Source organism: Urocitellus parryii, chromosome 4 (assembly GCF_045843805.1).
Source record: "Urocitellus parryii isolate mUroPar1 chromosome 4, mUroPar1.hap1, whole genome shotgun sequence".
Classification (NCBI taxonomy): domain Eukaryota; kingdom Metazoa; phylum Chordata; class Mammalia; order Rodentia; family Sciuridae; genus Urocitellus; species Urocitellus parryii.
In genome coordinates this window covers 80,972,842-80,993,917 of record NC_135534.1, presented here as the reverse complement: position 1 = coordinate 80,993,917, position 21,076 = coordinate 80,972,842, and the positions used below count along the sequence as shown (strand labels likewise).

The 21,076-nt window shown below is 32.5% G+C and overlaps 1 pseudogene; it reads left to right on the top strand.

Moving 5' to 3' along the window:
- The first annotated feature begins 261 nt into the window (after positions 1-261).
- Positions 262-1,045, top strand: LOC144254478 (male-enhanced antigen 1 pseudogene; annotated as a pseudogene).
- The last annotated feature ends 20,031 nt before the right edge of the window (positions 1,046-21,076 follow it).

Genomic DNA, 21,076 nt, shown 5'->3' with positions numbered 1-21,076 from the left:
CTATGGCACTCAATTTCATAAATCAACCAGATGTGAAGGTAGATATAGGGCTCAATACAATAACAGTGACACACTTTAAAGGACCATATTCATTAGTGCACAAATCATCCTGACAAAAAAAAATTAACAAAGAAACTCCAGAGTTAAACTATACTGAATATTGATTAGACCTAACAGATCTGTAAAGATCTTTAAAGATGCAGAATAAAACTATTAAAAATCTGAAATGCAAAAAAAAAAAAAAAAAAAAAAAAGGTGGGTCCGACGGTGGGCTCTGAGAGGCCCCTGCCCGGATGGCCGCAGTAGTTCTAGGGGGAGACACCATGGGCCCTGAGCGTATCTTCCCCAATCAGACTGAAGAACTGGGGCCACATCAGGGCCCTACAGAAGGCACTGGGGATTTGAGCAGTGAGGAGCCTGAAGAAGAGCAGGAGGAAACAGGGGCAGGCCCGGCTGGCTACTCCTACCAGCCCCTAAACCAAGATCCTGAACAAGAGGAGGTGGAGCTCGCACCAGTGGGGGATGGAGAAGATGTAGTTGCTGACATCCAGGATCGGATCCAGGCCCTGGGGCTTCATTTGCCAGACCCACCATTAGAGAGTGAGGATGAAGATGAGGAGGGAGCTACTGCATTGAGCAGCCACAGTTCTATTCCCATGGACCCAGAACATGTAGAGCTGGTGAAAAGAACAATGGCTGGAGTAAGCCTTCCTGCACCAGGAGTTCCTGCCTGGGCTCGGGAGATATCAGATGCCCAGTGGGAAGATGTGGTACAGAAAGCCCTTCAAGCCCGGCAGGCATCTCCTGCTTGGAAGTGACCATAGTAAGAACTGCCTCATCTTTCTACATTCCAGGCCAGAACTAGCACAGGACTGAATACATCCTCTGGTTGTAATATCTTACCCATCACCCTTTCACATCAAACTAAATCAGACTTCTGCTCAGAGACCCACTTTATTCAGTTCTGTACATATGGGGACATTGGCCCAAGCCCAACCCACCTTAACATGTATCATTCTGTGGAGAATAAAGCACCCTATGTACACAGCCAAAAAAAAAAAATAGTTTAATAGTTTTAATAGTTTAATAGTTTTAATAGTTTTATTTGGCATAAAGATGCAGAATACACCTTCTTTTCAACAAAACTTGGAACATTCTCAAGAAAAGACCAGTCAACTGAGCACACTGGTGCATGCCTGTAATCCCAGGAGCTCCCAGAGGCTCAGGCAGGAGGATAGCAAATTCAAAGCTAGGCTCAGTAACTTAGTGAAGCCCTAAGCAACTTAGGGTGATCCTGTCTCAAAATAAACCATAACAAGGGCTGGGGAAGTGGCTTAGTGGTTAAGCACCCTTGAGTTCAATCCCTGATACCAAAAAAAAAAAAAAAAAAAAAAAAAAAAAGGAGAACATCTAATAGATCATAAAAAAGAGTTTAAAAATTCAAAAAAATAGGGCTTGGGATATAGCTTAGTTGGTAGAGTGCTTTCCTCACAAGCACAAGGCCCTGGGATCAATCCCTAGCACCACACAAAAAAATTCAAAAACAAAATTCATATCAGGTATCTTTTTTGATCACAATGGAACAAACTAGAAATGAACAACAGAAGAAACTTTAGAAATTACACAATTGATAGAAATTTAACAATGGCTATAGAATAAACAATGAATATATTGTGTCCTCACTTACAAATAAAAAAATTCTTAAAACAAATAAAAATGGCAACACAACATACCAAAATATCCAGTATACACAAAATCAGTACTGTGAGGGAAATGTATAGAAATAAACCCAACCATCAAAAGAATTAAAAGATTTCAAATAAACATCCTAACAATGGTCTGAAAGACCCATAAAAGCAAGAACAAGCCAAACCTCAAACTAGTAGAAGGAAAGAACTAAAAAGTTAAAAGTTTCAGAATGGAAATAAATGAAATGTAGACTAAAAAAATACAAAACGCCAAAGAGAAAAATGATAAGTTTCATCAAAAAACTAAAACTGGGGCTGAGAATATAGCTCAGTTGCTAGAGTGCTTGCCTTGCATGCACAAGGCACTAGACTGGATCCCCAGCACCACAAAACAAACAAACATACAAACAAACAAAAAACCTAAAATGATCTACCAAATAATCCAGCTACCGGACTTCTAAGAATATATCCAAAGAAAATTATATCAGCTTATCAAAGAGACACCTGCACATACATATTTATTGTTACACAACTTACAACAGCAAAGTAATTAATCAACTTAGAAGTATATCAAAGAATAAATGGATAAAACATATATATATATACATATATATATATATGTATATATATGTACAACCAAATATTATTCTGCAATACAAAAAGAATGATTCCTATCTTTTACAGCAAAATAGATAGGACTGGAGGACATTATGCTAAGTGAAAAATGTTTACAGACAGAAAACCAAATACAGAATGTTCTTTCTTCTATGTGGATATTTACAATGTTGATATAAAGGTATAAGAGTGATAGTAATCACTTTGGGAAGGGTGAGGGAGAAGAGGGGATAAAAGGAGTTTGGATATTTTGTACCAAAATACAGATCAAAACACTAAGTTCTAGTGGTCTATTATGTGTTTTATGAGTAACAGAGGAGCTGTAAGTTTTATGACATGAAGTAAGCATAAGGATTTAATGAGCACATATTAAATGCATGTGTTCAAATGCCACACTGTATCTCATGAATACAATTTTTGCATGTAATCAAAAATTTAAAGGCTTAAGGATGAAAATAAATATCAAAATTGAAATACATATTATCCAAAGAATATGCAAATGTATAAAAATATGTATAATCTTATACATATTATAAATTGGAAATTCAATATAAATTGATGACATGACTCTTAACGTAGAGATCATACAATATAAATATTTCTAAGGAAGCCATAAAATAATCATCATAATAATAAACATTAAAAGTTAAAAATTAAATTGTAAAATGAATTCAAATTAATAATATTGAATTATAAAATGAGAAAATAGAAACAAAAAAGTAACCTTCTCAGACAGGTAATCACCACACATTTTATCCTTCATTTTTCATATTATCTTTCCCAAATCTCTCTCTTCCCAAATAGCTCCCTATATGTATTCATTAATGTTCATATTCACATTCATTTGTATATCTGTCCTATGTATAGCACCTGTTCTAATATTTGTTAAGCAGACATTTATTTCTTCTGGATTTCCATATTTTGCAATGTGAACGATGCTTAACTATCTGACTTACTCATGGAGAAATACAAGACTTCTGCAAGTCTCTCACATTAGAACTATATGTTCATAGCATACAGAAACAAGAGTCTAATATATCTTGACTCCATGATATATAGTTTCATTTGTTTCATATTGTGTCATTTTGAGTATGTGACACTGGTGTAGTTGATGTGATATTCAAAATAATTCATTCAAAGTCACTTTGCATCATATTTAGATGGACAACCCTAACAGAAACATCACACAGACTTCACAATAGTATGAAATTCTTTCAGCCAGTCCATTATTCTTGTCATAATTACCTGATCCCCATAATAATCTATTGTCATAATCTGTAAGATGAGCATATTTTTGCTAAGAACATTATCCAATGATTTTATTTTCATCCAGGGAAGATGAAATTTCCAATTTCTTTCCAAACATACAACGAAATTCAGCCATCTCTGGAAATTTATTGTGTCTCTGTAATTATCTAGTGGTCAGTCTTCAAAGTGATAACATATATTCAAGTGTTTGGTTCTTATTGAATTTATTTTTATTATTCCTACTCCTCCTCCTTTAGTTTTGAATTGTTAATTCAATAACACATAAGAGGCAGAAACCAAAAAATTCACTCCTTATAAATGATTGAGAATACTTGTGAACTTACTGGAAGGAGCTTTGAGATCACACATATTTATACCTATATTACACCACGTGTGATCCTATTACATCTGCAATCTTACAATGAGGGGGATGGCGGGTCCTTCATATCTAAAGACTTTCGAAAAGATGGCTTTTCTCCTGGAAGATGCCAGTACAGGATCTTTTTGCCACCATGTCTTCCTTTCATGTATTTCCAGAGACGACCAACAATCTTTTCAAGGAATGCTGTTCTGTAGACATGTTTTAGGTAGGTTTTGACCAATCTTTGCAAACCAAGGAACCCTCTGTCTCCTTATGGTCATCTGGTGCATCTACCATAAGTTTTTTAGCACTACTTTTATACTCTACTACTCAGTTCACAAATAGAATTCTTCCTCCTGATGAAGAGCCTTATTATGTCTCCACATATAAAATGCAGTGTTCTCCTCTAGCACATTCATTTGAACAAAACTGTGTTATATAAAAGCAGGTTTTAGAAAAGATAAAGAGATACAGAAATAGCAAGTACCTGGAGAAGTCAGCATTTCAGATCTGTGAACAGGTCAGAGTCAGCACCTCAGTGGTCTCTAGGGATAAAGCTCAGAAATATTAAGGTGAACAAATATGCCAACATTCTCAATTCCTTTAGGTTATTCTGTCTAAATCATTGAGTATGTGCATTTCTTGTGCAAACTCAGCCTTTTATTTTTCATTGTTTAATTTTTCCCTTGCCATTTTGGTTAGAATAGTAAACATGTTACTTGTCATAACCAATGAAACATTGTATCACAGATCCTTTTTAACAAGTTTTATTTTTGAAAAATTGTAAATATGACTGGTAGATTTCTTAATAGATTTGAATTACACAGGAGAAATCAGATGTGTGGCATTACAGAATTCAGGAAGCCACACACAAAGTATTCCTGGGCAGGGGATTTCAGGGTCAGAACTCCTTCTCTTAGGCACAATAGACCTTGACAACATTCACTTGAGTGACTGTTTTTGCTTCTTTGCCATCAATCTTGACTAATCTGTATTGAAATTATGGGGACAAGGCCCTGCAGATTGGATAGATTAATCCATTATGCTGTCAGAAAGTACTTGATAATTAACTTCTCTTACAAAAGGGTAGCTAGACAGATGGATAAACAGACTAGAAAGAGGTAAGAGTGTGTCTTTGTGTGTGCGTCTCTCTCTTACTCTGCTCCTTTGCATCAATTACCAGCATCTTAACCTTTGCCCTTGGTACTGAGTGAATCCATATATAGGGGTGGGGACATTCACTGTTTTTTCTCATTTTCAGATGAGTATTTGGAAATTCAGATATTTTAGATAATTATGTTGTAGTCTTTCAGTAAATGGCAAATCCAGGCTTTCATATCTATGTTTTCTAGATTTTTGTTTTGTTTTGTTTTGTTTGCTAGCTTTTGTGTTATTTTGATCCATCTAACTTTTAAATGGATATGCTTATATAAAAACTTGTATTTTTATTTTAGTATTTATAAAGCAATAGTTGTAGAATAAGGGTAGGAATGCATTGTGATAGGAAGGAAATCAGTCAACAAAAAGTAAGTAGCAATTCTGAAAGAGTTGAAGATGAATAAGAAAATAATATTTTTGTTTTTTCTCGAGAAAGTATTCTTGGGCTTTGCATGGGGATATTGAAGTAGGAAATTATGGCATAGAATTATAAGAGATTTCATGAGCATTCCTGAGACATCAGAGTTATGAGTGTGATGCTTTAAGGGATAAGAAAGAATATAAGTAAAACACCAGACACAACCAAGAAAGACAATCTAGGGCTGTGAGTAGTTCTGGTGATAGATAACAGCACTGCATGAGTGGGCAGGGTCTTCAATTAAAATCAACTTGTAACTATCATTGCACACTTTTACATAACTTTTGTTATAGTTACTTCTAAATATAAATATATGAATATATTAAGGAATGTAAGTTACTTTGCCACTCTGGGGAACAGAGTATTCATTTTACAAGGGGTGAAAAAATTAAATCATATTTTTTCTTGGAATAACACTCAATTTAAAAAAAAATTGCTAACATCTTCTGCTTAGAGAAGTCCAAATCATTTTGGATCACAGAAAATAACATGGGATAGGTATTTCAGGGTATTTCTTAGATGAGTTGTTTATACCAAAAGTAATGCTATGACAGAAATTTAATAGGGTTTCACATTGAAAATTAAAATTAAGGAAAAATAACCTTGGTGAAAATAGTTAAAAACAAAAGGCACAATCAAGTCCCTTTGTTGACTAGACAGCTGATTTCCAGAGCTCACCTTTAAAAAGGAAGCTGATTCCAGTTGCCCTCAGCTTGCTCTTCTCTATATTGCATACACCTAGCCATTCCTCTTCCATCCCTGGCCTTTCCCCCAAAATACTTTTCTCTATACTGTATTAAATATGTTTATTCTTCAAAGGATCTGGGGGTCAGTGGGCATAGACAGAGAATATTCTACCAATTCTTGTGACTAAAAACATTTGATGGTTTTTTGGTTCTTCTGTGAAAATTTAAGGAAGGATGATCCGAGGAGTTCATTAACACATTTTTCAGAAAATGGTCTAAAGTGTTGCATTATAAGTATACAAGTTAATGGAAGTATATGGGAGCATTTTGAAAGATTATGCACTAAAGAGAAGGGACTTAATTTTACTTATGCATAATGTGCAAAGATTTTATGGTAACAAGGGTGTTTCTTATTTCCACTTATTGCTTATCAATGTAAGTGGGTTTAATACTAAGGTGACAGATAATATAATGATTTTGTTTAATTTTTAGTGTGAAACCAGTTGAATCTATACTACAACTCTGGCTTATGCATATAATAGATATTTTGTATATTTTGATGTTAGCAGTCTAATATCTGCTATAAGAGAGCAGTGTGGTCCTGTGGGAAGAGCTTAGATTTTCTCTGCATCTTAACTTGATGTAGAAAATTCAGTAAGTTGTCCAAGGTCTCTGAGTCTCAGTTTCTTCAGGAAATTATTTCTTAAGATTGTGCTTCTAATGGCATGAGATACAGCCTCTATAGCTATTGCCAATGCCTGTGAGCCTATATGTTCTCCTAGTTCACCTCATCTTCTTGGTTCTGGAATCGCTTAAAAAACTGGAAAAAGTTCTTCAATTAAGAACAGATTTAATGATGAGCAGAAAGAGATAGGAGCACATCTACTCTTGGGTTGTAAAATTAAATATGCCATTTTTATCTGGAACAAATGATACATTACTAGTGGAGCATCAGACTAGAGTAATCAAAGAGTCAGAAAGTAATAGAAACACTAGGTCTGAGACTATTAAAGAAAGCCAAATAAAATACTGAGTAATTAGAAGCTGAAGGGACAGCAGAGCTTCAGTTCTGGGAAAAATGAGTAAGCTAAGCAATAGAAATAATTACTCATGAGATCAACACATTCAACAAATATGTTTTGAGAATATAATATGTCCTAGGCACATTAATCAAGAGTACAGAGGAAACAAACTAAACAAAAATCTCTTTATAGGATTTCTGCTTTAGTTAGGGAGAGGACAAAGAAATATCAGTGATAAGAGTTTTTAAAAAAGAAAAGGAAGATAGAAAGTGAAAGCATAAGAAAGAGACCTAAATATATTACTTGAGGAAAAGAGGGAGCTTTGAGGCAAAGAATTAGAATGTGCAAAAGCACTGAGGCAGAAATGACTTGGCGGCTTGAGGACTAATAATGGGCCATTGTAACTGTAGTTGAATGATAATATGAGGAGATGAAATTTTAAAGTTAAACTGGACAGAAAACTATGTAGGTCCCAACATGTCATGATTGTCTCTTACTTTGCATGAAGGAAACAGTTGCTGGTAGACTTTGAGCAGAAAAACTATATCACAAGATAAAGCCAAAGAAGTCAATAAGTGACCAAAGTCAGAATCATGTGCAAAATCAAGAAAAGTGGTTGGAAGATAACACAGAAAAAAAGGACTCAACTCAGGAGATGAAATTTTGAACTGAATGCTGTAGTTCTGCTGTTGTATTTTGCACTGGCTTTAAGCATAACATAAAGAATTTGGATTTTTTTTTACTATTTCAGTTTTCATTGAGATAATATGCATCAGTAGAAACTTGAAGTATTTCATCACTTCATTAGTTAGCTTCATGTATGGAGAGCCAGGTTCATAAGTATTTTATTTATTTATCTTTTGTCAAAGTAGTTTTTTTTTCTGAATCCTAGGTAAAATCTGAATCTATTAATCTTCTTGTCTTAATATTGTGTTGATTATATGTGAAAGTTGTGTGTGAGCCCAAATTTACATATGCTATTTTCTCTATAGTTATTCTTTCAGGTACTATAGTTGCAAATCATTTCCACTGTCAAATCTTAATGGGTTAGTTCACTGCCAAGTTGAAGTAGGAGATCCTGCTTTCAAAAGCAAATGAAGACTGACACCAAATTAATTTGGTTAAAAACCATAAACACTATCATATCACCAGGTGATGGTGATGTCAAGTGTAGTCTTTCTGTGGATGAAAAACTAATCTTATGAAAATGGAAACTAAAAGAGTCCTGCGTCAAATGGGGAAACTTTTTTGTCTTGCAAAATAAGAATTTGGGAAATAAAATTCAGAGTCCTGGATCAGATACCTTACCATCTGTAGCCAATCTGCATTTCCTATAAATTCAATCAGACATCTGTATGTTCTTGTCCTTTCATACTGATTTTCCCCCTAATTGCTAAAATTTTGTTTCATCATTTTCTTTGTTTGTTAGATCTGGTTTTAAAAATCCCAGTAGGGCAACTGGAGAAAGAGATGAATTATTTACAGATAAAATTTATGTCTTTAATCCTATGACTCTTTAGAAATATGGACTAAAAATGTGTTACTATCAAATGTCAAAAACTAAAATATTTAATTTGAATTTACTTCATTATAATTCTTTGTATACAGGAAAGCTGCACCCCTTTCACTGTAAAACTTAACAGGCTGAGAAAAACATGAAGAAACAAAGGAAATTTAACATTTCTGTTTCTGTTCTGAAAAAGAAGGAAAAAATAAAATCAATGTTTAGAAGCTGAATTAACTGTCTAAATTAATTGTCTACATTTGGTGATGTCCTTTAGGTCAAGTGTGGACTAATTGATGGAAGAAATATAGAATCTAACAGATGGTCTCTGAACTTCTTTAGTAATTTCCCAAAACCAAGGCAAACTATAGACATATATTTATGAATGGAAGATTGTTTCTTGGGTTTTGGAATTCACAAAACCCCCAATGATCAAATATATATAAAGTGATATGTTCATTTTGTTTCAAGTTACTTGAATTGTTTGTTTGTTTTTTTGATATTACATAGTTAGCCTTCCTCTGTCAAAGATGCATTGATTAAAGGCATCAGTGGTATCAGAGTAGGTGAAATGGCTTTTTATGCAGGCAAAACAGACCAAGGAGTTCCTACTTTTGTCTCTCAGTGTGCTCCCTTTTCAAGAAATTGATGCTTTGTGGGTGGAGATAGGGGGAGGATTTTCATGCCTTACCAGCACTGCAAGGCCATCTTATTAAAATGTGCATATAATATGTAAGATGTGACTGAATGTCACTCATTTCGATCAGATTGATCACACAGTGTCGGCTAGTCCCAGCTTAATTTGTCAAGGCAAGGCATTCTCATTTAAAGATGTACGTAAATGAGCTCTGTCATCTCACAATTCACAAAGACAGAATCTCCTTTTTTATTATTTTTTACACGTTACTGCTTCTTGTAATTATTGAACTGAGTTTTCAAGTAGCAATTTGCTGAGCTTTCTAATACATTTGAAAGGACCATATGATATACCTATGAGAACTCTGATTTATACATCATATAACAAAAATCAAACTCTTAGCTTACTTTAATACACATTTTCCAGGGCATTTTAAAACCTATAGATCTATCCTTACTGCTGGTCACTGATACCATCCAATATATGAACTTTTTTTTTTTTTTTCAGAAAAGTCATGTTTATAAAGAAAGGAGCAGATCAAGAGAGGAAATAAGAGACAAAGCGTGATGACGAAGATCTTAGAAGGATAAAGACTTGGATTGCAATCACAGTCCATTCTATCCAGTACAAGAATGTTGGTTTTCTTAGATAACTCTGAGTATCACAAGGATTTTTTTTCCAATTTGCTGCAGAGCCCAAACGGAAAGCATTCTGACATGAAGAGTGGCTATTTTAGAACACTAAATCTGTATGTCTTAGCAATCTCCTTAGATGTATGCTTCACGAACACAAGGCAAGGCTCCAGAGGGTTTCAAGTGAGAACCCTTAATTGATAGTGAGGTCTTTAGGCACTGCCCTGAAAGCAGGCCAGTGACACTTTGATCTTATAAAGGCTTAATAGAGAGAGTCATGATGCTTTCAAAAATAGGGATTGATCCCAATTAAATCTGTAGGCTACTAAGGGAGCTTTGCACCCAGTTCTGAATAAACACTGAGGTTCAAATGCATTAAATTTGAGAGCCTAAAAAACTAAGTAGGTCACTGATGCTGAGCTTGCATCCATTTTGAAGAGGTCTAAGCAAAGATACATGTTATGAAGAACTTGATGAGCATTTTAGCACCTGTGAATGGAAGCTTCCTTTAAAAGTAAGAAGAGAAAAACAATTAAAAACTCAAAGTATGCATTCACACATTTTATTTTTTGGTAATGTATCTGTTTTAGTCTGTACTACTAAAAACAACCAATTAGTTTATTTTATAAGTCACTTTTACATTAAATAAAAATATAAATGCATTATTTGTACACATCCCCCAAAAAATGTCTGGAATAAAGACTGTAGACAGATATGTTCATTAATTATAAAGCTTTTGAAATGGACCAATTGATCTCCAGAAATATTGTACAATTCTCATCAGAATATTATTTAAATTTAAATTTTTTTCTCGTATGTTCTCATTTTCCAATTTTAAATTTCTCTTTTGTTAAGGTCCTCTAGTTAATACTTATTCATTTATTTATACACCAATTCCCTAAATCATTCCTTTACTGACTGATATCCAGGGATGACCCCAAATCATTACCGCACAGGATGGGTATAGAAAAAGCAGGCACGGTAACCCATTTTATTATAAATGGGTAATCTGGGGCAAGCATGAAAAGCATACTCAGAAATCCTTGATTTCAAAACTAACTTTTGTACTGCACTGGTGTAATGTGGCATAATTAACTAGAACCTAGTTAATTATTTAGAAAATTGAAAATATAGTAACTACTTAAGAAAGAAAGAGTTTATGCAAGTGTTTTATAAACCAACAATTGCTTACAAATTGTGGTTGGGAATTGGCTTGACCCACGCAAGGCAGAAAAAAAAAATTAAGCTCCTTTTTCAAGTATATATTTTTTTCTTTTTCTAAATTGACTATTCAAAATCATAATCTGAGTAAAGCTTCAGCCATTTTATCTAATATAGGAATGATAGCATGATTTTTTCTCTTTCCTTCTTTCATTTTATAACTTTCATTATTTCTTTTTTATTCCTTCTTGAAATTTTTATTTATACCATTAACAGAGCAGAGAAAATATTCACTTGTTTTTAAAAAAATACAGAAGACATGGGAGGATATACTGTGAAAATTCTCTTTCTTACTGCAATGGTCAGTCACTGGCCTTTTCTCATCCAGGTCTCCAGCTTTCTAGGTTTCTGTGTCTTCTTGCAGAAATGATGTCTCACATGTTCTCTCTCCCTCCATATCCATATCCATATCCATATCCATATCCATATCCATATCCATATCCATATCCATATATATGCTACCTTTTCCAGAATGATTGGGTGTTATATTCACCATTGTTTACTTTTGCTTATTCACTTAAAATTAATTTAAAATACATTGTGAAGATCGCTCCATATGGATTTATACATTTGTTTTTACAGCTGCACAATATAGTCCACAGTGCATACACCATAAATTATTTAACCAGCTTGCTATTGACGGACATTTTGATTGTTGCCAAATTTTTTGTTTGAGAGCAGTGCTCCATGTCACTTCACACATGTGATCCCTATCGGACACATTTCTATAATTGGAATTGGCAGTTTGAAGGGTGAATGCATTTGCAATTTATCAATCTTGTCAAATTTCCCTTTATAAATGTACCAGTCCACATTATCAGGAGAAACACAAGAGTACCTATTTTTTTTACACCCCCAAAATATTTTTTTAAATGTTTGGTCATTACTAAATTAAAAAATAAAATATCTTGGCATTTTAAATTAAAATATAAGAAAATTTGAACATCTTTGCTAAGGATTATTTATATTTCCTTTTCTCCTAATCACAATTGTTTATGCAATTTTCCTGTTTTTGATTGAGTTATTGCATTTTTGTGAATATTTTATTTATGGATATACATTTCTTCCTCTCTGTAATAAGTTGAACATCTCTTTTCTTTTTGTTTCTATTTTAATTTTAACTTTCTTTATATTATACTTTTTCTTTATTATAAAATTTATGAATCATTGTATTGTTTTGGGCTTCTTCTTAGGGACTTAAGTATGACATATTTAAGTTATACTGTCATGATTTTTCTATTACTATTATGGGTGGTATCATTGATAACATAAAGATTTTACCAAATTACCTGTTATGTTATCTCTGACATAAACTGATTTTGTGATATATGTTAGATTATCTCTGTAATTTCCTTTACACTTGGGCCAATATAACTGTTTTAACTATTTTATGATAATACTAGAGTATTTATCATATATATATATATGTATATATACATATATATATATATATATTTAACTCTCATTACTGTTCTCTTTCAGAATTATTATGGCTTTTATACACATTAATACTGCTTCATGAACTGTAGAAGCAATTAATCTAAGTCCCCAAATATCACTGATTACATCTGTATTGAGCCAAGTAGACTTATAAATTAAACTTATATGAAATTTTTTATTAGTTCATAATTGCTAGCTGGCTGTGTTCTGTATTCCGAAGTCTACTAATATCTTTGCATTAATTCTCTTAATATAAATAACATCTTTTAGTGGTTACTCTTGGTATATTCTGAGTACACAATATATTGTCTTATGTATTTAATCACATACTTTGCCAATAGACAAATACATGTCTTGTGTTTCCTTCTTCTTTATCTACATTCCTCTTTTTGTTTTTAACTTTACTAACTGTATTGGCTAGTAATTCTAAACATCACTTAAAAATACTTTATGTGTGTTCATCCCTTTCACCAACAATAATGTTAAATTTTTGGATGAATATTCCCTAAGCATATAGTTAACTCTGGATTAAAGTCAACATTTTCAATAAAATGAAATACTTACCTACTTCTTGGGTCAGCCTTACAATGGCAATTTTATTTTAGCAACTAACTTTTGATAAGGTTATTAATGGGGCTGATTGTTTTAAATTCTCCTCTGATTTACTTATAGGAAAGGTAATATCATTAGATTTTTTTGATAAAACAAGTCCATGCCTAAAGCAAATATCACTTAGCAATAATTTTATATTCTTATAATTTGCTTTTGCTTGTTCACTAAAGTTTGTAGTTAGCATTTGACTCAGATTTGATTTTCATTGTTCTGTGTTGTGTTTTTAAGATTCAGTAGATTTAATTAAATAGTGAAAAATTTATTTATACAATTTGAAACATTTTAAGAGGCTTTATAATTTTCTTTCCTTGAAATGCTGAATATAATTCCTTCCTTAACAGAGTCTGGCATTTTCTTTTAAAAACTTTTTTTCTTTAATTATCCTTGGCAAGTTGTACAGATTTTTAATTTCTGGAAATGGTTTTGGCAGATCTTATTTTTCAAACAAAATTATCATTTTAAACAAGGTGTTCAAATTTATTTGCATAAAGTTTAACAATAAAGTCAGACTTTGCATTATTTTTGTCAGAACTTATTATTTTCCCTAAAATTATTAAATAATTAAATGTATCATAAATATTGTTTACATATTTTAAATAATAAAACATTTCAGTTGTAAAATATATCTTACATACAAATATCTAAATAAGATATACCTATTTAAATATGAAAATAAAATGATGTCTAACCCCACATTAACCAAATCTGACTTTAAACTTTGGTATCATTTATATATCTACTATTCAATTATTATTGGAAGTTGAAATTTTGTGTTATGTCACGATCTTCTTATTTACTAGATATAGATAAACAAGCTATACATAAAACTACATAATAATTCAGTTTTCAACCAGAAATATCCTATCAGATATTCCTCAATTTACAATGGGATTATGTTCCAATGAATCCAACATAAGTAAAAAAATATCATAATTAAAAATGCATTTAACATATATGACCTGTCATAGTGGGTTATAGTTACACATAAATATAGGGTTCATTTTTACATACTTATAAATGCATGTAACATAGTTTGCTCATTCTCAATTCCAAGTACTTTCCCTTTTCTCACCCTCTTCCCTCCTGCCTCCCCTTCCTTTACTGATCTTCTGGAACTTCTAAATTTTTAGTACACTGTACAGTAGCAGTTATTTAGCCTCTTAATTGTGTAACTGACTGGGATCTGTGGCTCACTGCTTGTTTTAATCACCTTTTTTTTTTTTTTTTTTTTTTTTTTTTTTTTTTTTTTTGCTGCTGTGACCAAGAAGGCTGACAAGAACAATATTAGGGAGGAAAAGTTTATTTGGAGGCTCAGAGATTCAGAAATCTCAGTCTAGAGCAGGCCAGTTCCATTTCTAAAGTCTCTTAATGAGGCAGAACATCATGGAGGAAAGGAGTGGTGGAGGAAAGCAGCTGAGTTATCACACCATGAGGCAAAGATCAAGAGACTTCATGTGCCAAGGACAAAATGTATGTCCCACAGACACACCCCCCAGTGATCTACCTTTTCCAGCCACACCCTACTTGCCTTCAGTTAGTACTCAGTTCATTCCTGTTAGAACATTAATTTAGTTATTAGGTTTAACCTTTTATAACCCGATGATTTCATCTATAAATTTTTTTGTATTGTTTCACACATAAGCTTTTGGGGGGCACCTAATATCTAAACCATAATACTATTATTATGCAGCATTGAGACAGTGTGTCATACTGCATCTTGCTGGCCTGGGAAAAGATCAAAATGCAAAAATTGAAGTATTGTATCAAACCGAATGCAAGTTACTTTCTCACCATTGAAAATCTGAGAAGAATAAATTGAACTATAGTAAGTCAAGGGTGATCTACATTTAAAATAAACACCAATAATTGGTAGCGTAATTTTTATTTTGTCAACATATTGTTTGATGACATTCCATTGCTGTTTTAAAAGGTATTTCTCTGATTACTAGAAAAGATGAATCCCATTAATATATTTGGCCATGTAACTTTACCTTTTATTAAAGTGTCAGTTTAAAGATTTTTTTTTACATTTTTTTCTTATAGATTGTCCATCTAATTGATTTATACAATTTCATTTATGCTAGACTAATTGTTTATCAATTAAATGTATTCCAAATTATACCTCCCATATATGACAGTTGAATATATCTCCATAGTATTTTTTCTTAATAAAAGTTACTAAGTGTAGCTGAATGTACTATACTATTTACAATAGGGTTAGTGTTTTCTGTATTTTTAAAGATAATATTCCTTATCTAAATATATAAAAATATTTTACTAAAAAGCATAAATTTGTCAAATTTTTGCCTTTAACTTTTTTAAAATTTTAATTACTCAGTGATTGATTACAATGTGATAGAAGTAAAATTTTGTTTTTATCCCCAGTGAATACCTAATTTCCCATAATCATGCCAATTTATACAATTACTGGGCACACACATGCACACAAATGCAAAGCCTGCTAAAATTTTAGTTTAAATTGCATTATGTGCTGGGCAAGTGGTGGACATCTATAGTCCCAGCAGCTCAGGAGGCTAAGGCAGGAGGACTGCAAGATCAAAGCAAATTTCAGTGACTTATTGCTGTCCTGAGCAATTTGAGACCCTGCCTCAAAATAAATAATAAAAAAGAGCTGGAGATGTAGTTAAGTGATTAAGTACCTGAGTTCAATCTCTGCCCACCTACAAAACAAAATTGAATTATGTACAGAAAAAATGTTGATAATATATTTCTATTACATTCAATTAAGCAATTAGACAACATGTTTGTACCCCCAAATCTCTGTTCTTTATAAAATTACTCAATAAAAATCAAGGGTCAATGAGAAAACTGGGGTTAGGAGGAAAACATTCAAAAACATCATTGTAGTACATAAGAATATAGAAACCTAATAAAAATGGTAGCTCAATTTTATACATGGTAAGTGGTTAAAAACCCTATATATACTGTGATAAATGTGACATAATACCTTGACAAACTCCTGCAGTTTGCTTGTGTTAGTAGACATCAGAATACTGGTAGCTTGTGTGTTCCTTTAAAGTAGTAGAGTATTGGCTAGGGATGTGGCTCAAGCAGTAATGTGCTCCCCTGGCATGCGTGGGGCACTGGGTTCAATCCTCAACACCACATTAAAAAAAAAATAAAGATGTTGTGTCCACTGAAAAATTAATATTAAAAAATTTTCTCTCTCTCTCTCTCTCTCTCTCTCTCTCTCTCTCTCTCTCTCCTCTATCTTTAAAAAATAAAAAATAAGAATAAAGTAGTAGAGTAGTAGACAGAAAGTTGTAAAACCAGATTAGATGAGTGTGACAAATTGAAGTCACTGGTAAATGTTTGAGATGTGTATGTGATTTTTCTGTATTCCTTTTTTGTCTCAGTTCAATGGACTATTTTTGCATTCAGTTATTACATCTTACATTTGAAAATGCATGTAAGCCAACCTAAAATTAACCTGTGGGCAAATTTTCTCTAATATAAAATTGCATTGGATAAATAACATTTCAAAACATATAGTATACTAGAGCTTTCAATATGTTACAACAGATCCCTTTACATTTATTTGGAAATTCTTTATTGTCTCTGAATAAAGCTTGTTTTGATTGCTTGTTTTAGTTTCATTCCTAAGAGATTTTGTAAATCAATTTCTGGATTCATTCACAGGTAATTGATGTTTCATATTTTGTTAAATTTATAAACCATGGTAAATTTATAAACATTTTGTTTTAAATATTATCTTATTTTTTGTTATTGGCCTATGGAAATACAAACAGTTTATAAATATTGATTTTTAGAAAATGTCACCCTACCAAACATTTCTATTAATTCTAATATTTTGTATTTTGTCTTTTGTATTAACTATACAAAATTAGACCTCTTGAAAACAATTAACTTTATACCATTTTAATTACATTATTACACAAATTATGACATCTAAAACAATGTTTAAATTGTTGATATTGAACATTTAATATACTTCTCCCGATCATAGATGAAGAGTTTTTCATACTGTTTTAAAAAATAGAATTAAATTATGATAGATAGCCTTAATCACACTAAACATAATTTTTCTCTTCATAATTTGCTAAGATACTTTGTTAGAGTTTTATAGGTTTTTGCTTCGCTATTAGAATGAGCAAATTCACTGTTACCTATCAGTTATAATCCCAAGGAACACTTCCTTTATTGAAACAGTAAGGACTCAGAATTTTCAAATGATGAAAGATGCTGCTACCATGTAGATTCAGTGACAAGCATGTAATGTGGAAATAATAACAAACAAAGCATAATTGTACACAGAATGAAACTGCACAAGAGGAAGAATTAGATCTGAATATCAATCTATCAAATAGATATCAAAACAAATCTTTTGTTCTCTCTGTTTCAACTTCTCCTAGGAATTTAGCCTTTTGTAGCACCAATCTATCATGAGAGGATTTATTAGATTCTCATTAGGAGCATACTCATGTCTTTACTTATTATGCTTCCAAGGTTGTTTGTCACGACCCCTCACCAGCAAGGGAAACACGACACAGGATTCTTCTTTCAGCAGTTTACTCAGGACCCTTGAAGCATGATGAGAAAACAGGAACAAGAGAGCGAGCGGTCGGTCTGCCCTAGCTTAAGTACCCAGCCCCGCCAATGAACTAGCACCACGTGGAAAAGTCTAATAGGTACAGTGCAGCCGAAGCAGGCCAGAGCCCAGCCCCACAGCCTTACAAGGAGTTGTTTACTTCATACAACTCTAATCGCTAATGAAGCGGAAGCAGAGACCAGCGCCATATTCAGGGTGCAGTCGCTGGCTCCCAACAGTTGTTAAATCCAAAGTTCAGACTTACCAGTTTTGACAGTTGTCCTCACTGCTTTGTTTTCTCCTATGAATTACTGTTGTAATTATACTTTGCCTACAGTAACTGTAAAATGGTTTTTAAAATGTTACAATAAAATGTTTCATGAAGAATGGGAGCCTTTAGAGTTAAACTTTCCCACTAATTTCATTCTTACATTTCTTATTTTAGGTCTTCTTACATTTACTTTTTTTTTAACTGAACCAAGTAGGCTACTATTTATTTTATTTATTCTTTCCTTTTCTTTTTTATTTTTAATTGACAAATAAAATGACATATATCATGATATTTTGACAAATGTTTATATTGTGGAATGGTTGAATTAAGCTAATTAGATGTACTCATCACCTAACATTTAAAATTTTTGTGTTTGGTGTAAACATTTACATCTACTAGCAATTTCAAGTATACAGTACTTATTATTAATGAGAGTCAGCATGCTGTGCAATATTCCCTAAGACCTTTTCACCTAACTGCAACAGTGTGCCCTTTGACAAACATTTCACCACCCCCCACCTCTGACAACCTCTATTTTGCCCTGCTTCCATGAGTGTGATTCTTTAAGATTACACATGAAAGTGAGATTATGTAGTATTTGTCATTTTGTTCTTGGATGATTTCATTTAAAGAAATATCCTCTAGTTTCCAAATGTTGTTGCAAATAACCTTTCCTCTTTTGGGGCTGAATAGTATTCCATTGTGTACATACACATATCCATTCATCCATCCACTGATGCACACTTAGATTGATTAAATATCTTGTGCATATTGAATAATGCTACAGTGACTACAGGAATACCACTATTTTCAATTGCATGGATTTTAATGCTAAGATGTGGAGTTGCTGAATCATATGGTAGTTCTGGTTTTAAATTTTGAATAACTACTTTACACGTTAAGATTCTGCTAATTTACATCCCTATCCAGAGTGTACAAGGGTTCCTTTCTTTTTCTTTCTTTTTTGTTTCAGAGATTTTCAAGTTCAGACAACTGTACTTGTTCTTATTCACCTTTTGATAATAGCCATTTTAATAAGTGAAGTAATAATTTATTAAATTTTTATTTTTATTTCACTAATGATTTATGGTATGAGCACTTTATGATATTGAACAAATACGTGAAAAACAAAGTTAGGTTTACAACCCAGTTACATTCGACAATGTAATATTATACATATTGACCATTTACTTGTAATATGTTGAAAGTTCTATTTAAACCCTTTGCCTATCTTTTAATTGAGTTAGTTATTTTCCTGTTATTAACAAGAATTTTGTTTGATAATCTTTGTAAGTTATGGATATTAACCACTAATCAGACATGGTTTGCAAATATTCTATCCCATTCCATAGGTTGCATATTTAATCTATTGAGTATTTCCTCTGTGGTACAAAAGGTTTTGAGTTTGATGTAAATCTGTTTGTCAGTTTTTTTCCTATTGTCTGGGCTTTTGGGATCACATCAAACAAATCTTCACCAATACCAATATCAAGAAAGTTTATTTATTTATTTATTTTGTCTTCTAGCACTTTCATACTTGCAGGTATCACATTTAATTAGCTTAACCCTTTTGATTAGATTTTTGTACACAGCATGATAGAAGAGTCTAATTTCATTATTCTGCACCTGAGAATCTAGTTTCCCAGCACCATTAACTGGAGAGGCCATCTGTTCCCCAATGTTTGTTCTTGGCAACCTGTTGACTATCTACTGACCATAAATGTGAAGTTTTGTTTCTGGCCTCTTTAATCAGTTTCACTGGTTTGTTTTAATGTCAATATTGTGCTCTTTTGATGACACAAGCTTTATAACATCTTTTGAAATCAAATACTGTGATGTCTTCAGCTTTCTTCTTTTTCTCAAGATTGTTTTGGCTGTTTGAGATGTTTGAAGACTACATGTGAATTTTAGGTTCATTTTTTTTCCTGCTTCTGTGAAAATTTCCTTTTTAAATTTAATAGTGATTGCATTAAGTCTGCAGATGTTTTTTTTAGGTTGTATAAATACTTTAAGCACATTCATTCTTTTAGTCTGTGAATTGGGATATCATTTAATTTATTTGTGTCTTTTTTTTCACCAATATTTTAGTTTTCACTGTACAGAGTCTTACCCTCCTGGATTAAACATTTTCCTATTAATATCTCCATTCTTTAAAGTGTGATTACTTTCTTGATTTCTCTTTTGATTATTTTACTTGATAGAATATTAAAATATTATTGACTGTTGAATGTTTAAATTAATATTCCATAAGTCATTTTATATCATCTCTACAAACATCAATATGCAGCTGGATTGATATTTATTTTTGATGTATTCAGAGTATAGTCTGTTTTTTTTTTAAATGTTCGTGGAGGTAAAAATTATTTCATTGACAATTTGAATTGAACAAGATGTGAAGACCATTTTCTTAAAATTGATACTTCAAACAGAAACATTTTCTGCTTGTGAAAGATACTAATGTGTGTGTTTGAGATTTTAGTATTTTAAAATAAGAAAAAAGAAAGATCTTTGTTCTTTTAAATAAAGACCATTCTTAAAAGAAAATCCAACAGTGGATTATATTTGAGACTCCAACTCTGGCACTTGGAATTTAAATAAAAAAGGCAGCCCTAAGTGAAAATCTCACACAGATGTGTCTGTTTTGTTGAAACATCAACCTGATCCCAATGTCAGTTGTCCTTAGATGCTGGGGACAGATGAGAAAACTAAAGGGAGGTTAGAAAAGCACAACTTTTTAGACTTCCAGGAGGAATGCTTTTGAATCTCTTGAAACTTAAACATGTCCAGTGTCTTTGAAACGTGAAAGAGATTTGACTCAGCCCCTCTTTGCTCTCCAAAGAGAGGTCTTTTCTCTACTCAACAAAGAGAGGTCATATTTGTGTGTGCTAGCTTTAAGAAGGTTGATTTTGACTTGATTGTAAAGTAACTATCACATGGGTTGTCTGGAAGAGGAGTGAGGAGGATGTCTTGAGGTACGAAGGAGTATGAGGGCT